At 38.9% G+C, this 24,300-nt stretch overlaps 1 pseudogene; it reads right to left on the bottom strand.

The window, feature by feature from the left end:
- Positions 1–10,691: 10,691 nt before the first annotated feature.
- Positions 10,692–10,789, bottom strand: LOC148702227 (small nucleolar RNA R71; annotated as a pseudogene).
- Between the last annotated feature and the right edge of the window lie 13,511 nt (positions 10,790–24,300).

Genomic DNA, 24,300 nt, shown 5'->3' with positions numbered 1-24,300 from the left:
ATGTAGTGGCCACCCAGCAGAATAGAATGATGAACCTCTAGGTGCAGTTATCGTATGATACAGTCCTTCTATCGTGGATCCCTACAGACCGGAGGTCATTGATAACTCGTCAAACCCCGTCGTCTGTCATATGTCTAGATTTATTCGACTTGAGTCCGATAGTGAAAAACTCTTTCTCCACTGTATATTACTGCCCTGGCCAAGGTCTTAGAACTCAGTCTAATAAATCACATAGGATCACTCCTCTTCTATCAAGATCGATAGATTCAATGTAAGTGCATACCCTACTCCTACAGTGAACCTACTGCAGCCAATCTACACAACAAGGACCCATATGACTAGAGACCATGTATATGTGCAGTCAAAATACAATAACCTCACTGTAAATAGCCGAAGCACCGCAGGTCAAAGGACCAGTCACACTACTGCAACATCAAGCAAGTCACTGACGAGTGGATAGATATCCAAGTGACTTCTTGTCTTGGTCACGCTCAGTACACTTGTTCTTTAACAAGCACCTGCACTATCACTTCAGTATCCCTATACTGTGGACTCGAGTCTCGTCCATCCATAAGGAAAGCGATCTGTGCACTGATCGGATCGATCACCGTCCTCGTGATGATCGATTGATCAGGAGCATTTAGAAATTAATCACCAATGATACATGGCTCAAATTCTCAACTCTTGAGAATATGTATCATCATCTTATTAATTTTTTGGACGATTCATAGACACATAAACAATATGAATGAAAAGATGCCCATTTATTATTCAATAATAATAAAGTCAAGTACAAATTTATGTCCCAGAATTAATAATGTGTCCGCCAGATTGGCTTCTAGGGTATATATCTAACAGAGGTCACATCATGTGTTTGACGAGGTCGGCTAGTCGGATGCTGAGGTCGGCCTAGCATCTCTGATTTCGAGGTGTGCTCGGTAAAGCGCCCTGAGCTTGGGGGTCGGGGTGCGTTATTGGATAAGGCACCCCGAGCTCGGTCGAGGTGTGTCGGTGAACATAGGGGCGCCCTGGGCTTGGCCAGGGCGCGTTGTCTATAGAGCATACTGGATCAGCTCAGTAGAGAACAAGGTATTTTCCACTTTGGGAGAGTACGCACATGCTTTACATCATGCACAGCTCGTGTACGATAATTTTCTCCTCATGGCTTTGTCCCACAAGGGGAACCTTGCTATGAGCATCAGAAAAGGTTGACGTATGTTGTAGCAGCGGAGAGACCTATCAAAGGTCGGTTGAGCCCTCGACGAAGTTCGAGCTCGGATTGACTCTTAGCGGGGCCGAGGACCGGCTTAACTAGTGCTGGGATTTATTTGACTAAAATTGGGTGGCCCTACTGTAGTGAGCAAGACGATTCATTTTGCCCCCATCACTACCCAAACCGTGGCACCTTCCATTGATCCTTCTTCCATCCACCCACCTTCTTCACACAATAGCCCTAAATCCTTTGATGCCCTATTCATCACAAAGTCCTTTAGGTTTCAGATCTAAACCGTAGGTCTAAACTCTTCCTCCCACGTTCTAAACCAAATTAGCTTTGGGTTCAACCAATTTCAGCTACCACCTCTAATTGAAGCCCAAACTATTCAATCGGCTACCACCCATTGAACCTAATCTGATTGAACTAGCAACCCATCTCCTTCCTCCTCTGTTCCATCCACGTAGAACCCTAGTTTTCATTGCCAAGGAAAAAAGAGAAAAAAAAAAAGAGACAGAGAGAGTTTCAGCCATCATCCACAAAATTCAGCAGCACCCACCCCCGACTGCGTCAATTGGTATCAGTGCAAAAATCGTTTTTCCTTCATGAGTACCCGGAGTGGATGCCCCTACAACATGAAAAACAACTAGAGGGAGACATGGCCGAAGTCTTCTGGCAAATGGCATCCCTGAACCAAAAGATGGAGGCCCTTTGGATGCACATCCATTCCGGGCAGCACAACTTCGAGGATGATCAAGGCATCCATGGTGATGCTGAAAATTCAGATCCAGATAACCCCATTGCTGATGATCCTTTTCCTAGGGATCTTCCACCCCAACGCCCACCTAAAGGGCCCCGAACACTTGCACCGGCAAATCCTCGCATGGGGATGCACTACGGGAACCAATATAGGCAGCAACAATATGACGACTTCAATGATGGATCCAAACGAGTATGTGTTGATGTTTCCAATTATAGTGGTACCCTTGATCCAAATAATTTTCGGGATTGGTTGCTATCCCTCGATGATTACTTCGAGTGGCACAACATGTCCAACGAAAGAAAAGTTCATTTTGTGAAGATGAGACTCAAGGGTCAGGCACAAGTTTGATGGTACAACGTGGCATCGATTGGGAGGAGATGAAACTCAAGTTAAGGAAAAAGTTTCTTTTCCTTAATTATGAGGAGACTATCTTCGAGGAGTTGCTAGAAATTCGTCAAGAAGGTTCTACCGTGGAGGACTACACCGCCCGCTTTAACAAGTTGACAATCCACAGCAACATCAGGGAGTCAGAACGTCAAACTTTAGCTCGGTACTGATTCGGGCTGAGGGAGGACATTCGAAGGGAGCTGTTGATGACTCACATCTTTAGGATGGAGGAAGCATTTCAGCTTGCCCTTCGTGTGGAGGCGTAGTAGCGGCAGAGGTGTTCTACTCCTATTCTTGTTGGACAGCGACCTCCGGAATGCAGCAACAAAAGCACCCCTTTCTCTTGAGGTACTTTTCCTTTTACATGATTCGAAACTTTAGCAACCATGGGTCCTAACCTAGAGCGGGGAGCTTCAAAGCCCGGCGACAAAGCCAAAAGCCCCATGCCACCAAGAAAAAATCACTCTGAATGTTACAAGTGCAATGGCTGCGGACACTTTTCGATCGTTTGCCCTACGAAGGACCAGCACTTCAGCTTAGTTTGTGAGGAGGATGAATTCGGTGAGCCCTCTAAAATTCTCCCTCAATCCGCTGATCCTAATGATAAGAAAAACACCATCGACGATGAGGAACCAGCGGAGGAACTCGAAGGTTCAGATCTACCCTCTTGTGTTGTTTGTCAAATTTTTACAGGTTCTAGGAAAGAGGAGAACGTGGAGCAGGATTGGTGACGAAGCAATATCTTCCATACTCGTGTGGAGCACAATGATAAGCCCATGAACCTCATCATTGACAACGGTAGCAGCATGAACATCATCGCCGACGACTTGTTTATAAGTTGAAGCTGAAACCAGAACCTCATCCTAAACCTTATCGAGCAAGTTGGATCGACGAATCCTTTATCCCTGTCAAAGAACGATGTTTGGTTTTCTTCTCTTTGGGCAAAGAGTTCCATTATGAAGTTTGGTGCGTTGTGCTGCCTATGAAGATGTGTCACATCCTTTTAGGCTGCCCATGGTTATTCGATCGAAGGGTAAAATATGATGGTCATACAAATTGTTACTCTTTGTATTTGGGCAAGAAGAAATTTGTAGTAAAACCCCTTAGGATATCTGATTTCAAACCTGAAAATCTTGTAAAGCAAAAGTCTTGTCAATGCGGCGATTTGAAGAAATCAGCCGTAATGTTGATGTAGTTTATGCACTAGTTTCTAGGGAGGTCGGGTCTGAAAGTTCAAAAACTGTTTCATCTGATTTCAAATCTATTTTAAATAATTTTTGTCAACCCTAAAGGATGAATTTTGATGATTACAAAATACTTGAGCTGATGTTGTGTACTAATTATGTTGGCTTAATTGTGAATTTTTTTAAGTCAAGAAAAATCAGAAGAAATGAAGTACTGCAAAATTTTAAGTTCTTCGCAAACACTTCATTGGATATGTTCTAAAAGAAAAATGATCTTAATCTAATCCATGGAGATCAAAGATGAAGTCTAAAGTTTTCTGTTTGAAAAGCTTGAGCTAACCCCTAAGTAAAGAAGGACAAAGTTTGAGTTGATTCTGATATGTTTTATTCAAACAGCACAGTCAATGAGTCAACCCCCGCAAAACATGAGTCGACCCTTGTGTAGTTCAAATTAAACAGAAAGCTTTTACCGTCTGAGACAAAGTTTGAAGAGTCGATCCTTGTTCAAAATGAGTCGACCCCTGAAATTGAAGAGTCGACCCTTACGTTTGAAGAGTCGACCCTAGTTCAGTCTCAGCGTTAGCCAAAAATTATAGTATGAGTCGACACTTGTGTTTAAAGAGAAGACTCCTGAAGATGATGAGCCGACCCTTGTATTTAAAGAGGCGACTTCTGAAGAAGATGAGCCGACCCTTAAGATTGAAGAGTCGACGCTTTGAAGTTGTCACAGCTAGGGCCATCTCAATGTCTTGAAGTGCCGACCCAGAATAAGCATGAGTCGACCCCTGAGTTACATGAGTCGACCCCTGTACTGCTGGGACCACAACGGAAAGCTTGCAACAACTTTTGTCTTCTTTTGTAACAGAAAAGATTTCCATCAGAACAGAAAGAAAGAAATTCAAATCCTGCTGAGGAATTCGTCTATAAATTTGAGGGAACCTTAGAAGGAAAACAATAAGGAAGATAAAAAAATTCTGTCAAGAAAGAAAAGTTTCCACCAAGAAAAAGAGAAGAAAAAGCTTAACAGTTCCTCATCCTCACCGGCATTCATCTGAATCTTATTCCTGTGAGGAAATCAGTCGAAGCTTCTCATTGCCCCGAGAAGAGCTGCTGTTTGAGCACTGGGACACTCTTCCACAGCCAACTTCTTCATCGGCTTCAGTTTTCATTTTTATTGTTTCATTTTATATATTCTGAAGCTTTAAGTTTTCTGGTCACAGCATTCATTTATTTTGATTAACTGTTGCTGTAACAGTTTCATTCATTTGAAACTTGTAAAGGCTCTTCCAAGCCTTGATTGGAAGTTGCTGAATCGGAAGTATTCAGCAAGGAAAATAGTTTCTGGTTGATTTATCTGAAAATCAATTGGGTTGTTTGTGAGCCCGGAAAAACAAACAGTGTAAAGTTTTTGGTTGGTTTGTCTGAAAACCAACTGGATTCTTTGTGAGTCCGAAAAACAAACGGGGATAGGTTTTCGGTTGGTTGCCTGGAAAAACCAAATGGATTTTTGATTGTGTGCCCGAAAAATAATCAGATTGTAATATGCTAGGTTATAATGAAATCTCAAGCTAGGCTTGGAGAGTGGACGTAGGTGCTAGGAGTGCACCGAACCACTATAAACCTTGGCATTTATGTGTGTGATTTATCTCTTCTTCCTCTGCATATTTCTGTTTGCTTTCATCATCTTAGCTACAGCTTTATTTGTGCAATCTTATTTCCGCTGCTATTGAAAGATAACAGTAACTCATATTCTTCACACTTTAATTTTAAGAGACCCAATTCACCCCTCCTCTTGGGCGGCACCTCTGGGCAACAAGTGGTATCAGAGCCTGGTACTTACAGAAACTTTTTGATCTAACAATCAAGAGTTAGAGGTCATGGTAGCCACCATGGGATCCTCTATTGCCGAAGGGCAATCTACCAACAGACCACCTCTTTTCAATAGCACAAATTTTACTTATTGGAAAGCTCGTATGCATATTTTTATTTAAGCACTTGACTATGATTTATGGACTGTTATTGTCAATGGACCTCACACACCAACTACGATTATAGATGGCATCACCATATTCAAACCTGAGATTGAATGGGATGACCATGATAAAAGAATGGCTCAGCTGAATGCAAAAGCCATGAATGTTCTTTACTGTTCTTTAGATGTAAATGAGTTTAATCGTATATCTATTTACATGACTGTTAAAGAAATCTGTGATAAGTTGGAAGTTACACATGAAGGCACTAACCAGGTCAAAGAATCTAAAATCAGTATGCTAGTGCATAAATATGAATTATTTAAAATGAAAAATAGTGAATCTATAATTAAAATGTTTACTAGATTCACTGATATTATAAACGGGTTGAAAAGCCGTGGTAGATCTTACTCTAACAGTGATCTTGTTTGGAAAATTCTTAGATCTCTTCCTAGAGCATGGGAAGCAAAGGTCACTGCCATTCAAGAAGCCAAAGATCTCAACTCACTTCCACTGGAAGAACTGCTGGGATCTTGATTACAACAGTGAAGAAATGGCCCTGATTACAACAAGGTTCAGAAAATTCTTCAGAAGAAATAGAGAAAATTTCAAGAAAAGGCCTGTAATCAAGGGGGAGCAAAGCAAAGAAAATAACCATAAGGAGCAATATATTTGTTATGAGTGCAAAAAGCCTGGACACTTCAGAATAGACTGTCCTCTATTGAAAAAGGCTCCGAAAAGGTTAAGGAAGAAAGCTATGCTGGCTACTTGGAGTGATAGTGATGAATCTAGCTCTGGAGAAGAAGAACAGCAACAAGAAGCTGCAAATCTGTGTCTAATGGCACACGAAACTGAGGTATATTTAAATGCTGAATATGATTTCACTTTCGATGAACTTCAATATGTTTTTTCTGAGCTTATGATTGAATATAAAAAGCTTAGTTTAAAGAATAAGGAGCTAAAGATTAAGAACCAATCATTGGAAAAAGAAAATGCTCTGCTTTTGAAAAATAAGAAGGAACTGCATGAAGAAAATCAGAAGTTAGCTAAAGAAGTTGGAAAACTGAAACCTATAGTAGATAAATTCATCCTAAGCTCTGAGAAATTAAATCTAATTCTAGAAAGTCAGAAAGCTGTCTATAATAAAGCTGGTTTAGGATATAATCCTCGGAGAAAACAGAAATTATTGAAAAACATATTTGTGAAGCCAACTTATGTTCAACCGAAATATACTCTGTTTAAGTTAGATAAACTAAAACAAGAATACACTGAATGCAATCCTAAAAGCCAAAAACCTGTAAGTAATGTTTCAATTAAGAAAATATGGGTTTCAAAGGGAACCATCATTGCTAACATTCAAGGTCCCAAGAAAGCTTGGGTACCAGAGATAAAGAATTAAATTTCTGTTTTGCAGGTGTGTCTAGCATCCCAAGCATCAAACAGAAAATGGTATTTCGACAGTGGGTACTCTAGACACATGGTAGGGGATGTGAGGATGATAGTGTTATTTCGATGATTAACACAACCATTGAGGGAATATCAAATTAATAAAACAGTTTAATGTGATACATCACTAATGAATACGACATCCTCGATACATTCATGATACATCAAGAGAATGAGATCAAGATGTCTTTCAATGATTAACAAAGAGATAAAATTTGTAGTAGAAAAGTGAAAGAAAACTCTTGAATCTAATTCAGCAAAGTTTCAAGTGAAATATACTCTTAAGGGCAAAACAGTAATTTTCATTGTTAAGGGTATGTAGCTCTATCATGGCATGCATTCAAAATTGCTTGAAATATGTTTCATTGTTTATATGAATTAGTCTAACCTTAAGATGCAGGAAAGTGTGGATTGAGTCGACCCCAGCTTAAGTGGAGTCGACCCTGGCACACCTTGGAACCATCTGGCACACTCCTGCAAAAATGGCACAGATGAACAGTAAGTGGAGTCGACCCCGTGTATCTTTGAGTCAACCCCAGGAGAGGAGTTGACCCCAAGAGATGAGCCGACCCCAAAGAACCTTGAGTCGACCCCAGCTTCAAGCCTCAAGAAAACAACTCTCTGGAATTTACTGAGAGGGCCGACCCCAAATTTTCTTGAGCCGACCCCAGATGGAGCTGACCCCAAAAATACTTGAGTCGACCCCAATGGAGCCGACCCCAACTGAACATGAGTCGACCCTAAGCATATGTGCTCAAAACCACGTCTCTGGAATCCCTGAGAGGGTCGACCCCAATGGAACTTGAGTTGACCCCACTGTAGCATGGGTCGACCCCAAGAAAGGTTGAGTCGACCCTAGTGAAAACAGCCGAAAATGCAAGGTTCTGTGGTTCCTGAGAAGGCCGACCTCACTATAGCAGGGGTCGACCCCAGTGAAGTTTGAGTCGACCCTAGTGTGAGTTGGGTCGACCCCAAGTCTAATGAACAGTAAGTTTAGTCGACCCCAGGGAAGTTTGGGTCGACCCCAGCACGGGCAAGGTGTGATGAGAGCACAAAAGTGCGATCTATACATCACTTAAATTAGTATTATTGCTAACAAATAATGATAAAATTACCGCATTAATATTATATTTTTGTGGGGTGCAGGTGATCGGAAATCAAAGCTAAAGTGCACATTGGGTTCAAAAAGATGCATCACTATAGGTGACCAGCCAACCGCATGGGACGACCCCAATTGCACACTAAAAGGAGGCCAAGTTCAGCGGTCCACTTCGTCGCAGCTTCATTTTCCCTTCCCAGCATCTCGTGCGACCCAGCTTCTCCCGAGTTCCAGCCACATCAGCTCCTACATGTTCCAACCGATTCCACGCGTTCATCCAGTCCATTCCGCATCCGTTTGCGAATCTCCCAAGCCCAAGCATCCCGTGAAGCTTCTGAGTCCACACTCTTTCCTTCGGATCTCCAACGTTCTGGATTGATCCCAAGCGTCAATCCGCATCTCAGCACCCAGCAAAGATCTGACTTCATTCCAGCGATCCGTCCGTGCCTCCTTCCGATTCGTCCGCATCCCAGCTCTTCTCGGATTTCCTTCCTCCCAAGCTTCCACGTTCACAGAGCATCCCAACTTCCGTCGGTGATCCAGCTTCCAGATCTTAGATCCACGCGTCTTCCAGATTCGTTCCTAGATCTCTCCCTGCGTCCCGACTTCAGCCATCTGAGATCGCATCCAGAATCCCAGCATCCCGAGCTCGTGATCCAGCCGTCCGTGGCGATTCTCCCGCGTCTAATTCCCTGCAATCGTCCGTTTCCGCACCTCAAACTTCTTCCGCGACCCCAGCATCCCGCGAAGCTCCCAGCGTCCGCGTGCATCCCGCGAAGATCGCGATCCATCCACGTCCGAGCTTCTCGCGTCCGGGATACTCGGCATCTCCATGTATTCCGGGAGATCAGGGACTCATCGCATTCTATATGAGGAGGGCCCTCTCGGCTGTGAAAAAAAGGAGAGTTCATTCGGTGAAAACAGGGCCTCATCTCTCATTCTTTCCCATTGAAAAAAAAACAGAGCTGCCATCCGAAAAGAAAAAGGAAACAGGGGAGGCCCTGTTTCCGAAAAGAAAAGAAAAAAAAAGGGGAAAGAAAGAAAATGAAAGAGGGATTAATGTTTTCAATGAGTGGCTAAAGTCCTAGGGAGGGAGATGGATGAACCTTTGATGTATTACTCTTTGAAGTAAACTCTAAACTTTTGCCTTGAATGAATTATATTTACTGATATGTTTTTGATCCATGCATAGTTATTTCGTAGATAGTTCTTAAATGGATTATGATTATTGATATATGGATTGCTTTAGTATTTGATTCGTCGTAGACATAGAAAGCACGACGAATGCTTAGAAATTGAGTTCATATGTTCATGAAACATATACCATGATTAGATCTATCCTACATTAAATCTTAAATCAAGAACCATAGAGTTTATTCCTTGGATGCAATATCATCAAGGGGGATTCCAGATCCCTACCATTTTTATTTCATTGAATTGTGTTTATTATTCTCTGCATTTTAATTTCTGAAAATCAAAATATAATTTTAATCCACAAATTTATTGAATTAATTAATCTAAAATTATATTAAATAATCTCATATACATTTCGTTTCCTGAGGATTCGACCTCGGACTCCCGAGAATTTACTACTTGTGCGATTCTCCTGCACTTGGGAGAACAATTTTATTTTTGCATCAAGTTTTTGGCGCCGTTGCCGGGGAACGGCTGATTTATTAGTATATTTTTAGAGTTAATTTTTAGTTGATTTGTTAGTATTTTTCTTTTGAAAAAAAAAACAATTTGAATCTTTATTGCTGTTTTTTTATTCCCTACACAGTCTGCATCAAACTCTGATATCTGAGTCATCCACCGTCTGATTGCACTCAAATTTCGTCGGCTGCTGTAGGACACATGTTTCTTTCATCTAAACGGTCTGATTGACATTCTGATACTTTTACGACCATTATATTAATCTGAAACCTTGCTGCTATCTGTTGTGAATTTTCTGTGTTTAAATTTTTTTTTAGAATCAGAATTTTATTATTATCATATCTCATTAACCCTTGTTGCTAGTTGAAAATTGATAAGAACTTTAAGAAAAGATCAAGGGTGATCATTAAAAGAATAAATAAATAAATAAACTCTGAAACTTTGTATGCTAGGGTGGAATAGGGACGACACCGGTCGATTAAGTCGTACAACTTTAGATCATCCCTTAGGACACATCCTTGAAATTCCTTCGCAGTATCTCATACCTTTTGAGATGGCAAATTTTCCTGATGATGTAGGAAGTCACCATGGTGATGAAGGTAGACCTCCAGTTATGACACTTCGACAATATTTACACCCTACTAGGACTAGTCAACCTTCATGCATGATTATTCCTGAAAATGTTGGACACTTTGAAATCAAACCAGGGGTAATTCAATTGCTGCCAAAGTATCATGGAATGGAATCCGAGAACCCTTATCTTCATCTTAAGGATTTTGAGGAAATTAGCATCACATTTAGAGTGCCAAATGTATCAGAAGATGTCCTTAAATTGACCTTGTTTCCTTTTTCTTTAAAGGATAAAGCCAAAACATGGCTGAACTCCTTGAGACCTAGATCGCTAGGAACATGGCATGATATACAAAGAGAATTCTTGAAAAAATTCTTTCCCGCATAAAGGACTAATTTTTTGAAAAGGCACATTAGTAATTTCCAACAAAAAGACCATGAAACATTTTATGAATGCTGGGAGAGATTTAAAGATTTGCTACTCTCTTGTCCTCATCATGGGTTTGAAACATGGAGAACCATTAGTTTCTTTTAGGAGGGATTGTCCCCACAGTTGAAACAATTTATAGAGACTATGTGCAATGGTCTATTTTTGGAAAAGCAACCCGATGAGGCATGGGACTATTTAGACTCTCTCGCAGAGACTGCACAATTATGGGATACAGGGGATAGAATGAATAAACCTTTGCCTAAACCTACTAACATTGGACATGGGGGCCTTTACAACCTTAATACTCAGGATGATATTCAGGCTAAAATGGCAGCCCTTACTAGGAAGGTAGAGGAAATTGAACTTAGAAGGATTGAACCCGTTAAGACCGTAGAACATAACAGCGAGTGTTGTAGGATTTGCGAGATTCCTGGCCATCTCACCACTGATTGCCCCACAATACCCGCATTCAAGGAAGTCTTGCATGATCAGGCCAATGTTATGAATTCCTATCAAAAATCTTTTAATAATCCTTTTTTGGGTACTTACAACCCTGGATGGAAGAACCATCCAAATTTCAGGTGGAGGAATGACCAACCTCAACAAGTATATAACCCAACTCCTCCACCACCGCAACCTCATTATGCACACGCACCCCCTCAAAAATCCAGTCTCGAAGAAACTTTGCAATCTTTCATGCAAGATCAAGCTAAAATCAATGATGAATTAAGAAATCAACTGACAACGCTGACCACTGTTTTAAGTGCTCAAGAGAAAGGTAAGCTACCAGCTCAACCACAACCTAATCCTCAAGTCTATGGCGGTAGCAATGCATCATCTTCAACTTTGCATAAAGAACAAGCGAAGAGTATAATAACTTTGCGAAGTGGAAAGATTATTGACCGACCAGTCCCAGAACAAACACAAGTCATACCTGATTCTGACCCTCCCAAGACAAAAGAAAAGGATAATGAAGAAACTGAAGCACCAACATCTACTGAAAAAATTGAATGTCCTTTTCCTGCACCATTTCCACAAAGATTAAAGCCCTTGCAAAAGCTTGAACCAAACTCTGAACTTCTTGAGCTTTTTAAGCAAGTAAAAATCAATGTACCTCTTCTTGATGCAATAAAACAAGTGCCTTCCTATGCAAAATTTTTAAAAGATTTGTGCACTGTTAAGCGTCGTTTAAATGTCAAGAAGAAGGCATTTCTGGCTGAAAATGTGAGTGCAATTTTACAGCATAACATTCTTCCTAAATATAAGGATCCAGGTTGCCCAACTATCTCGTGCATCATTGGCAATTTTAGGATTGAGCGAGCATTGCTAGATTTAGGGGCGAGTGTGAACTTGTTGCCATATACGGTATATGAGCAACTCGGTTTGGGTGAGTTGAAGCCAACAACTGTCACCTTACAATTAGCTGACAGGTCAGTTAAGGTCCCTAGAGGAATTATCGAAGATGTGTTGGTCCAAGTAGACAAGTTCTATTTTCCTGTTGACTTTATCGTACTGGACACACATCCGGCTTCCAATTCACCATCTCAGATTCCGGTCATCTTAGGACGCCCATTTCTTGCAACTTCTAATGCATTGATCAATTGTAGGAATGGTGTCATGAAGCTTTCTTTTGGCAACATGACCTTAGAACTGAACGTCTTTAGTATAGGTAAACAACCCAGTGATCATGAAGAAAGTAAAGAAGTTGAATGGGTTGAAACTATTGCGGAAGAATATTTGTTAAAAGAAACATTTACTGAATCGGCCGATAATGGTTTAATAGATTGGTGCTCTGAAGGTACTGCTAATGATGTGGTCCCACCTATTTTAGATAATTCGGATGTCATGATGGTCAATGGGTGGAGACCGAGAATAGAGGAATTTGAACAGTTGCCACCTCGAAAAGGAAAGATAGTACCATCCCATGAACAAACACCTAAGCTCGAGTTGAAACCTTTACCGAAGGAACTCAAGTATGCCTTTCTTGGACCCGAGGACACATTTCCTATAATCATCTCATCTGATCTTGATCATGCTCAAGAAAGAAAATTACTTGATGTTCTAAAGAATCATAAAGGAGCTTTAGGGTGGTCTATTGCCGACTTGAAGGGGATTAGCCCTTTAATTTGCACGCACCGGATATATTTGAAGGACAATGCCAAAACCACAAGGCAAATGCAACGCAGGTTGAATCCTACGATGAGAGATGTGGTTAAAGCAGAAGTCCTCAAGTTGCTTGACGTGGGTATTATTTACCCAATTTCTGACAGCAAGTGGGTGAGTCCTACTCAAGTCGTTCCCAAGAAAGCGGGTCTAACGGTAGTAAAAAATGAGCCAGGTGAACTAGTTCCAACTCGTGTTCCGACGAGTTGGCGCATGTGTGTTGACTACCGAAAATTGAATTTGGTCACTAGGAAAGATCACTTTCTCCTACCCTTCCTAGACCAAGTTTTAGAAAGAGTTGCAGGACACAATTTCTATTGTTTTCTCGATGGCTATTCCGGATACTACCAAATCGAGATTTCACCAGAAGATCAAGAGAAGACTACTTTTACTTGTCCTTTTGGCACATTTGCTTTCCGTCGGATGCCATTCGGGTTGTGTAATGCACCTGCAACATTCCAAAGATGCATTCCGGATCATGAGATACAAAGTGTACTCTCTTTTTGTCATGCCAGTGCTTGCGGAGGACACTTTGCATCTAAAAAAACGGCAGCTAAGGTGTTGCAATGTGGTTTTTATTGGCCTACACTATTTAAAGATGCCCACGAGTTCTGTAGGACATGTGACCCATGTCAACGTATTGGAAGTCTAACTCATGAGCAAATGATGCCTCTTCAGCCCATTACTGCTATTGAAATTTTTGACATGTGGGGCATCGATTTTATGGGCCCATTTCTACCGTCTTTTGGATATGAGTATATTTTAGTTGGTGTTGAGTATGTGTCAAAATGGGTAGAAGCTGTTGCCTGTAGAACTAATGATCACAAACCTGCTTTGAAATTTCTAAAAGAAAATATTTTTTCACGATTTGGGATGCCCAAGGTTATAATTAGTGATGGGGGAAAACATTTCTGTAATAAGCCTTTTGAGATCCTATTACGAAAATACGGTATCACTCATAGAATTGCAACTCCTTATCACCCGCAGACTAGTGGCCAAGTAGAGCTAGCCAATCGGGAGATTAAACGAATTTTAGAGAAAACGGTGAATCCATCACGCAAAGACTGGTCTTTAAAACTTTCTGATGCATTGTGGGCTTATCGTACTGCTTATAAAACTATTCTTGGTATGTCCCCGTATCGGCTAGTCTATGGAAAAACATGTCATCTACCTGTTGAAATAGAGCATAAATCGTATTGGGCCATTAGAAAATTAAACTTTGAACTGTCAGATGCTGGTTTCGCTAGAAAATTACAATTAAGTGAATTGAATGAAATTCGTCGGGATGCGTATGACAATACTAGACTTTGTAAAGAACGAATGAAAATTAGGCATGATAACTCAATTCTAAGAAAATCTTTTGAGCCTGCACAAAAAGTTCTTTTGTATGACTCTCGCTTACATCTGTTTCCTGGAAAGTTACGATCAAGATGGACAGGTCCTTTCATTGTAAAAACTGTTTTTCCACACGGGGCAATTGAAATTGAGAATCCACAGGATGGCAAAATTTTTAAGGTTAATGGATACAGATTAAAACCTTTTCTTGAAAATTTTGCAGATGAAGAGGACTCCTTTTCCTTGGGGGAGCCTTCTTATGACTGAACATGAAGGCCAAGGTATGTGTATATTAGTTAGAATTATTATTTTTTTTATTTCTAGTTTTCTTCTTATTTTGTAGGTCTTCTTTTCTGGAAATCAACAGCTCAAGGTATTCTTCTTCTCTCTATTATTTTCTCTATTGTCTCTCATATATAGTTTTCTTGCATTTTTTTACATTGAGGACAATGCAATGTTTAAGTTGGGGGGAGGGAAATATTTTGATCAAAAAAAAAAAAAACTTGTTTTTGCATTTGATTTATTCTATTACTTTCTTTTCTGAGCAAATGCACATGTATTTTTATATTGAGTGTGTACAACTATTAAGGCAAGGAACACATGCATACTATGACTGATCAGAGACCTATTATTAGATCCCCACACGTGTACTTAATGACAATAGGAAGGCCTCAGGAGTTCATATTTGTTAATTGCATTTTTGTTAGCCTTATCCATAAAAGAAGTATGAGTATCCTTGTTCGTACCATAAGGTTCAGGATTTGGTTTTCACATAAAGATAGAGGTTGAATATCCCGACTAGATTACTTAGGTGCCTTATGATCCGACTTTGGTTGACCTATTGTCACGATGCAGTCACATATATAATAAAAATATTTATATGGTTCAGTCTATCATTTCTTTTCTTGCATAATTATTATTCAAAAAAAAAAAACTTATGATGACAAGTCTGGCCTCGTGGCGTAGTCTGGTTCGAGTAATTAAGTCCGAGGGGTGTTTCACCTAATGTCTTGAGCCAACTGGATCGGGGGTCATTGACTGAAAGCTCGCTACATGGACCTTACTAGAGCCTAATGGGGTTGGATAGCTGTAGTTGTCATGTGTATTGAAAAAAAAAAAATGAAATAAAAATAAGCATGAATGAGTTGGTTAGGCTGAACCTAGTGACATGTGGTAATGGCTGGTTTGACTCCATTGTATTGGACCTCTGTGTACCCGGGTTGTTTAGTTGAGATTGATAGCTCTTTCTTTACATGCGAACCATTCTTGACAAATTTAGACAACATGTGATATTCTGAAAATTTGATGGATCAGGTTCTAATAAATTGTAGAAAATACTTTTGAACTTGAGTAGTGCACCTAAAACTCAGGCGGTGCCCTGTTGTGGTGGAGGTATTAGTACTCTGAGAAAGTCATGCGATTTGATGCACACTACACTTTTATATTTCCTTGCTTTGACAGTTGCCATACTTGAAAATATATATCGATTAATTACATGTGTATTAGCTTAGAATTTATTTCACATTTTTTTATTATGATCTCATGTCATGTTATATCATGTATGATGTTTGTGGGTAACATCTCTGAAAATCCTCACGAGACAACACTCGTCCACTAGGGTAACCTAGGGGTTTAACGGCTTGTTGCACGTGCTAAGTGCAATCGTGATTCCTACGAAAGTGAGTACATATCTTAGTTTTATATCTTTAGCTTGAATAAAAAGTCATAGGTTAAACCATACCTTTTGCACTCTCATTCTATTATCTGCTCATTAATTGCTAGAGACTAGCAATAAGCTAGTTGAGGGGTGTGATGAGAGCACAAAAGTGCGATCTATACATCACTTACATTAGTATTATTGCTAACAAATAATGATAAAATTGCCGCATTAATATTATATTTTTGTGGGGTGCAGGTGATCGGAAATCAAAGCTAAAATGCACATTGGGTTCAAAAAGATGCATCACTATAGGTGACCAGCCAACCGCATGGGACGACCCCAATTGCACACTAAAAGGAGGCCAAGTTCAGCGGTCCACTTCGTCGCAGCTTCATTTTCCCTTCCCAGCATCTCGTGCGACCCAGCTTCTCCCAAGTTCCAGCCACATCAGCTCCTACATGTTCCAACCGATTCCACGCGTTCATCCAGTCCATTCCGCATCCGTTTGCGAATCTCCCAAGCCCAAGCATCCCGTGAAGCTTCTGAGTCCACACTCTTTCCTTCGGATCTCCAACGTTCTGGATTGATCCCAAGCGTCAATCTGCATCTCAGCACCCAGCAAAGATCTGACTTCATTCCAGCGATCCGTCCGTGCCTCCTTCCGATTCGTCCGCATCCCAGCTCTTCTCGAATTTCCTTCCTCCCAAGCTTCCACGTTCACAGAGCATCCCAACTTCCGTCGGTGATCCAGCTTCCAGATCTTAGATCCACGCGTCTTCCAGATTCGTTCCTAGATCGCTCCCTGCGTCCCGACTTCAGCCATCTGAGATCGCATCCAGAATCCCAGCATCCCGAGCTCGTGATCCAGCCGTCCGTGGCGATTCTCCCGCGTCTAATTCCCTGCAATCGTCCGTTTCCGCACCTCAAACTTCTTCCGCGACCCCAGCATCCCGCGAAGCTCCCAGCGTCCGCGTGCATCCCGCGAAGATCGCGATCCATCCACGTCCGAGCTTCTCACGTCCGGGATACTCGGCATCTCCACGTATTCCGGGAGATCAGGGACTCATCGCATTCTATATGAGGAGGGCCCTCTCGGCTGTGAAAAAAAGGAGAGTTCATTCGGTGAAAACAGGGCCTCATCTCTCATTCTTTCCCATTGAAAAAAAAACAGAGCTGCCATCCGAAAAGAAAAAGGAAACAGGGGAGGCCCTGTTTCCGAAAAGAAAAGAAAAAAAAAGGGGAAAGAAAGAAAATGAAAGAGGGATTAAAGTTTTCAATGAGTGGCTAAAGTCCTAGGGAGGGAGATGGATGAACCTTTGATGTATTGCTCTTTGAAGTAAACTCTAAACTTTTGCCTTGAATGAATTATATTTACTGATATGTTTTTGATCCATGCATAGTTATTTCGTAGATAGTTCTTAAATGGATTATGATTATTGATATATGGATTGCTTTAGTATTTGATTCGTCGTAGACGTAGAAAGCACGACGAATGCTTAGAAATTGAGTTCATATGTTCATGAAACATATACCATGATTAGATCTATCCTACATTAAATCTTAAATCAAGAACCATAGAGTTTATTCCTTGGATGCAATATCATCAAGGGGGATTCCAGATCCCTACCATTTTTATTTCATTGAATTGTGTTTATTATTCTTTGCATTTTAATTTCTGAAAATCAAAATATAATTTTAATCCACAAATTTATTGAATTAATTAATCTAAAATTATATTAAATAATCTCATATACATTTCGTTCCCTGAGGATTCGACCTTGGACTCCCGAGAATTTACTACTTGTGCGATTATCCTGCACTTGGGAGAACAATTTTATTTTTGCATCAGGCAAGGGCATAACGGCTAGTTCTGCAGAAGTGCTTTTTGACCTCCCAACGGCTAGTAACGGCTAGTTTTTCAAATCTAACCAATGGGGAGTGACCAATAGAGGTGGGCAAGTATTTAAAGTGACACTATTTATCAGAGGAAGTATCTTTTGCCAAGAAATTAATAGTTCATTCAAATCAAAGCAAGCCCTAGCATCCTTCATCAAGGTTCTTCATTCAAGTCTCAAAAGGGAGGTGGTTGAACAATCTGAGTGTGCATTCAACAGCTCCACCAAACCACTGTGAAGTCAAGTAACCTTGGCAAAGAAGAGAAGAGCATCCTCAAAGCGATAACTATTTTCTCATCTCTTCTATTAGTGTAAAATTGTTATATTTTCTCTTCTAGGAGTTTCAAACTCTTTCTTCTTAATTACTTTGTAAGGTTGGTTGGTGAGCCCGTAAAACCAACGGTATAGGTTGTTGGTGAGCCCGCAAAACCAACATAGATTTTTGGTGATCCCGAAAAATCAAAATGTAAAGATTTTTGGATTGTGAGCTCGGAAAACAATCCAACTGTAATCCACAGAATTATAATGAATTCCCAAGGAGACGCTTGGGGAGTGGACGTAGGTGCTTAGGAGAGTACCGAACCACTATACTTATTGTGTATTTGTATTGTGTATTATTCTAACTTCACTATATGAACTCAATTAATATTAACTAAACCACTCACTCATCAAATGATTTAATTAAGGGATTGAAAAATTTAGCAATTCAACCCCCCCCTCTTGGCTTGTCACCTTGGGCAACAGGATAAATCCCAATTCATGTCCCTCAAAAAGAAAGATGGAGGAATGGTTACCTTTGGTGATAATGGAAAAGGCAAAATCATTGGTATTGGTAACATTCGGATTATTCCAACAACTTTTATTGAAAATATTTTATTGGTAGATGGATTAAAACATAATTTGCTAAGCATTAGTCAATTCTGTGATAAAGGATATGTTGTGACTTTTGAATCATCTATATGCTTAGTTTCAAGTACTAATGACAGTGGTGTAATATTTACTGGACATAGACATGGAAATGTGTATTTGGTTGATTTAGATCAAATACTCATGAAAAACATGGATTGTTTGGTAGTTATGAAAACCAAAAATAGTGAAGCTAGCTGGTTATGGCATCGAAAATTGGCTCATGCAAGCATGGACTTAATTTCAAAACTTATTCAAAAAGAACTTGTTTTCGGCTTGCCTAAATTATTATTTGAAAAAGATAAAATCTGCTCTGCATGTCAACTAGGAAAACAGACCAGAGCTTCTTTCAAATCTAAAAATATTGTCTCCACAACTAGACCCTTAGAGCTCTGCACATGGACTTATTTGGACCAACTAGGACTGCAAGTCTAGGTGGAAAACTTTATGGCTTTGTTATTGTGGATGATTTTTCTACATATACATGGGTTTTATTTTTGGCACACAAAAGTGAAGCATTTTCAGCTTTCACTAAACTGTATAAAAAGATTTCAAATGCAAACTGTCAAGATTAGAAGTGATCATGGAACTGAATTTGAAAATCATGACTTTGAAAATTTCTGCACTAAAAATGGTATTGATCATAACTTTTCTGCACCAAGAACACCACAACAAAATGGAGTTGTAGAGAGAAAGAATAGAACTCTTACTGAAATAGCTAGGACAATGTTATGTGAAAGCAACCTACCTAAGTATTTTGGGCTGAAGCTATAAACACAGCCTGTCATGTTCTTAATAAAGTTACTATTAGGTCTATTCTAAAGAAAACTCCTTATGAACTTTTGAAAAATAAGAAACCAAATCTATCATACTTTTATGTTTTTGGTTGTAATTGTTTTGTTTTAAATAATGGTAAGAACAATTTGGAAAAGTTTGATTCAAAATCAGATGAAGCTATTTTTTCTTGGATATTCTTCATCAAGCAAAACATATAGAATATTCAACAAGAGAACTCTAGTCGTAGAAAAGTCAATACATGTTATTTTTGATGAATCTAATGACCCTTCTTCAAGAAAGAATATAGATCTCGATGATGATGCAGAAGAACTTAACAAACAAATTCAAGAGTTAACCCTAAAGGAGTTTCTGCATCTAAAAATTCAGAACATGATGAAAATCAAGAAGAAGAAGATCAAATACCTAAAGATAGAACTAGTCTACCAAGAGAATGGAGGTATGCACATAGTCATCCTAGAGACTTAATAATTGGTGATCCTTCTCAAGGCATTAGGACTAGATCTTCTATTAGAGATGTTTGTAATCACCTTGCATTTGTTTCTCAAATTGAACCAAAATCTTTTGAAGAAGCTGAAAATGATAACAATTGGTTAATGGCAATGCAAGAAGAACTAAATCAATTTGAAAGAAACAATGTTTGGAATTTGGTTAGAAGGCCTGAAAATATTGTTGTAATTGGAACAAAATAGATTTTCAGAAATAAATTAAATGAAGATAGAATTGTAATTAGAAATAAGGCTAGATTAGTTGCTAAAGGATATAATCAAGAAGAAGGAATTGATTTTGATGAAACTTTTGCACCTGTAGCTAGACTTGAAGCTATTAGGCTATTGCTTGCATTTGCATGTTTCATGAATTTTAAATTATCTCAGATGGATGTCAAAAGTGTATTTCTAAATGGTTTCATAACTGAAGAAGTTTATGTAGAACAGCCACCCAGATTTAAAAATCACAAACTTCCAGATCATGTTTTTAAACTGAACAAAGCACTTTATGGCTTAAAGCAAGCTCCTAGAGCTTGGTATGATAGATTAAGCAATTTTTTAATAAAGAGTAATTTTTCAAGAGAAAAAGTTGATAAAACTCTATTTATTAAAAAGAAAAATGCTGATATTCTGATTGTTCAAACATATGTTGATGATATTATATTTGGTGCTACTAATGAAAGTTTATGTGAAGAATTTGCTAAGCTCATGCAAAGTGAGTTCGAGATGAGTTTGATAGGTGAACTCAACTTCTTCCTTGGACTCCAAATCAAGCAAACAAGAGATGGAATCTTCATCTGCCAAAGCAAATACATAAAAGAAATCTTAAGAAAATTTGGTATGGAGGATTCAAAATCTATAGGTACTCCTATGAGCCTCTCTTGTAAATTAGAAAAAGATGAGCATGGTAAATTCTTTGATTCAAAGCTGTATAGAGGAATGATTGGATCTTTACTTTATCTTACAGCAAGTAGACCTGATATAATGCATAGTGTTTGTATGTGTGCAAGATATCAAGTAAATCCTAAAAATCACACTTAATTGTTGTTAAAAGGATATTAAGATATTTAAAAAGAACACAACATTTAGGTTTATGGTATTCTAAGACATCTACAATTGATTTAATTGGATATTCAGATGTTGATTTTGTTGGTTGTAGATTAGACAGAAAAAATACAAGTGAAACTTGTCAATTTCTTGGAACAAACTTAATTTCTTGGTTTAGCAAGAAGCAAAATTCCGTAACACTATCTACAGCTGAGGCTGATATATTGCTGCAGGAAGTTGCTGTGCCCAAATTCTATAGATTAAGCAACAACTCGAGGACTATGGCATAAAACAAAATAAAATTGCTATAAGGTGTGACAACACTAGTGCCATAAATCTGACTAAAAATCCCATACAACACTCAAGATCTAAACATATAGAAATCGACATCATTTCATAAGAGATCATGCTCAAAATGGGGATATAAAAATGAAATTTATAAATACTGATAAACAAATTGCAAATATTTTCACTAAACCTCTTAATGAAGAAACCTTTTGTAAATTTAGAGGTGAATTATGCATCTGTAATCCTTTTTGATGACTGATTATGAATGATAAATTGCATATTTTGATTGACTATTATTAGTTGAATTTTAGCTGATTTATTTTATGGTTTACCATTGATTTTCAAATCATATTTAAAAAGACTTTGTCTCTTGAACTGTCTGAGGAAATGACTTATGTGAATGAGGATTCGACTCATGTAGTAAGGGACGACTCTTAAGTTAAAAGAGTCGACCCCTAACTTACAAGAGACGACTCTTAAGTTAAAAGAGTCGACTCCAATCTATAGGAGACAACTCATTAGTTGAATGAGTCGACTAAAGTGGAAACTATATGAAACAGACTCTAAAAGCTCTCTCTCTCTCTGAAACGTTGAACCTGAAACGTTTCATACCCCTTAGAGCGCCTTTCGGTCTTCAAACTCTCCGTCAAACAAAAATCTCCAAAATCCTAGAAAATCTTTCCGAGGTTCTAATTGATCTTCCAATGGTGAGAATAAAGCAAGTAACATCCGAGCCAAAGAGGAAGAGTATCACTCTACACACAAAGAGGAGAACGAAGGCTAGGGCAGAAAAGAAAATGAATCCACAAAAGAAAGAAACGCCACTGCCTCAACCTGTTACGGCCCCTCTGTCACCTCCTTCCTCAGTTTCGAAACAAGGTCCCCTCTCCATAAGGAATGTCTCTACCGGAAGGAGAGTGGATTTTGAATTTTTAGAAAAGGAAAACTTTCCATTAGGGCAGAATTTAGAGGAAATGGGTTGGGAATATCTTTGCTCACTGAATGTGCCGACCTACCCAGATTTGGTACGAGAATTCTACAATAATGCCAGATTTGGACAAGGACAAATCTCGTCTAAGGTTAAAGACATCCCTATCTTGGTCACTGAAGAGATTCTCATATATGTTCTTTGGATTCCAAATGATGGAGAAAATGGAGATCACCTTGAGAATAGGAATGAAGAAATAAGTACTATTCTCAACAAGAAAATCACAGAAGATTGGACTGAAATCAGTGCCAATCAACTGAATGCAGAGATGCGTCTACTGCATCACATGATCAACAAAATGTTCTTCCCGAAGACAGAAAAATTTGATCATGTCTCTGAAAGAGACATATTAGTTATGCATCATGTGATTCAAGGATTGCCACTGAATCTACCCTATTTAATGATCAGATACATGGAAGCTCAAGGACAGAGAAAAGGAGCTTCACTTCCTTATGGTATGGTCTTAACTCAAGTCTTCTATTACTTCAATGTAAATCTAGAAGGGGAGACCAAGAAGGAACTACTGTCTACTGATGTCTACAATGACAAATCACTGAAAAGAATGAGATTTGTCAAAACTGAGGGCAAATGGACTCATAAAGGGAAAGAAATTCAAGATGAAAGTGGTCAAGACACTCCAACACCACTTAAAGGCAAAAGAATCCCTACGCAAACACCTCCAACAGAGCCTCTTGTCAGTCAACCTCCTCCAATCCAAAGGCCATCAGATCCTCCACTCAGACTTGAGAAGTGGTAGTTAAAGGCTATTGGGGACAACATCATTACAGCACTAATTAATTCTGGAGTCTGTTTTAGCAAAGTCCATCATCTCACTAACTTGACCCAAGAAGTCAAAGCTGAACTACAAGGGTTGAGACAATTAGCAGCTAATCAGCAAAGAAGAATTGCTGTAATTGAAGAGCAACTAAGGAATCAAGGAAATTCTGTTCAAAGCTCTATTCAAGAACTGAAGGAAGAACACACTCAGCTTACTAGCTCCATCCTGCACTAAACAACAAGATTGAGAAGCTGATGGAAGAGCCAAAGGAAGATCAGTCTAGACCTTCATCTTCAAAACCTTGAACCTAGACTGACCTTAGACTAAACCTAACCCGAGCTTAGACTGAAACCCATGTTTTTCAAAACATAACCTTGTACTAAGCTAAGTTTCATATCTATTTGGCACACTTGTACACTAATTGATACTAATTGTACCTTTTTGATTTATCATGTGTACTTCATTTATCAATTGCAATGAATACTTACCTTTCTTGAAATATATGTTTTCTTGGTTTGAATGTTGCTCTGATACATATGCTGAAAAGTCTGATACCCTCTCTCCTTATTACAACTGTTAATTGATCCTTAATGTTTAAGCTCACAAAAAGAGGGAAATCAAAATTTTTCTTTTTCTTCCTTTTGTTGATGACAAAAAGGGGGAGAAATGTGAAAAGAATTCTGATCTGAAAAATGAGAAATAAGAAATGTAAAAAGAATTCTGATCTGAAGAATGAGAAATGAGAAATGAATTCAGAATTCCAATCTCTACACTAAAAATAATATATAGGGAAAGATTTAAATTATAATGGTACTGTGGTACTGCACTATCAAAAAAAAACTTAAGAAAAGTTGAAGAATAAGAATTCTATATAATTCAAATGTTTGTAACTGATAGGGGGAGACTTTTCTCCTTAATTTGTTGAAATTATGCATGTATTTCTTAATGTCATATTTGCTCTGAACTTCATTACAAAATTCTTATAATGCTGAGAACTTTATTGCGAAATTCTTTTAAACTTAATGGTTTTGTCATCATCAAAAAGGGGGAGATTGTCAACCCTAAAGAATGAATTTTGATGATTACAAAACACTTGAGATGATGTTGTGTACTAATGATGTTGGCTTAATTGTGAAGTTTTATAAGTCAAAAAAAATCAGAAGAAATGAAGCACTGTAAAATCATAAGTTCTTCACAAACACTTCATTGGATATGTTCTAAAAGAAAAATGATCTTAATCTA

The sequence above is a fragment of the Phoenix dactylifera genome, chromosome 10 (assembly GCF_051530095.1).
Source record: "Phoenix dactylifera cultivar Ajwa chromosome 10, Ajwa_hap1_PhDact_Kaust_v1.1, whole genome shotgun sequence".
NCBI classification, from domain to species: Eukaryota; Viridiplantae; Streptophyta; class Magnoliopsida; order Arecales; family Arecaceae; genus Phoenix; species Phoenix dactylifera.
The sequence above is the reverse complement of the archived record's forward strand: the minus strand, read 5'-3'. Positions and strand labels throughout refer to the sequence as shown.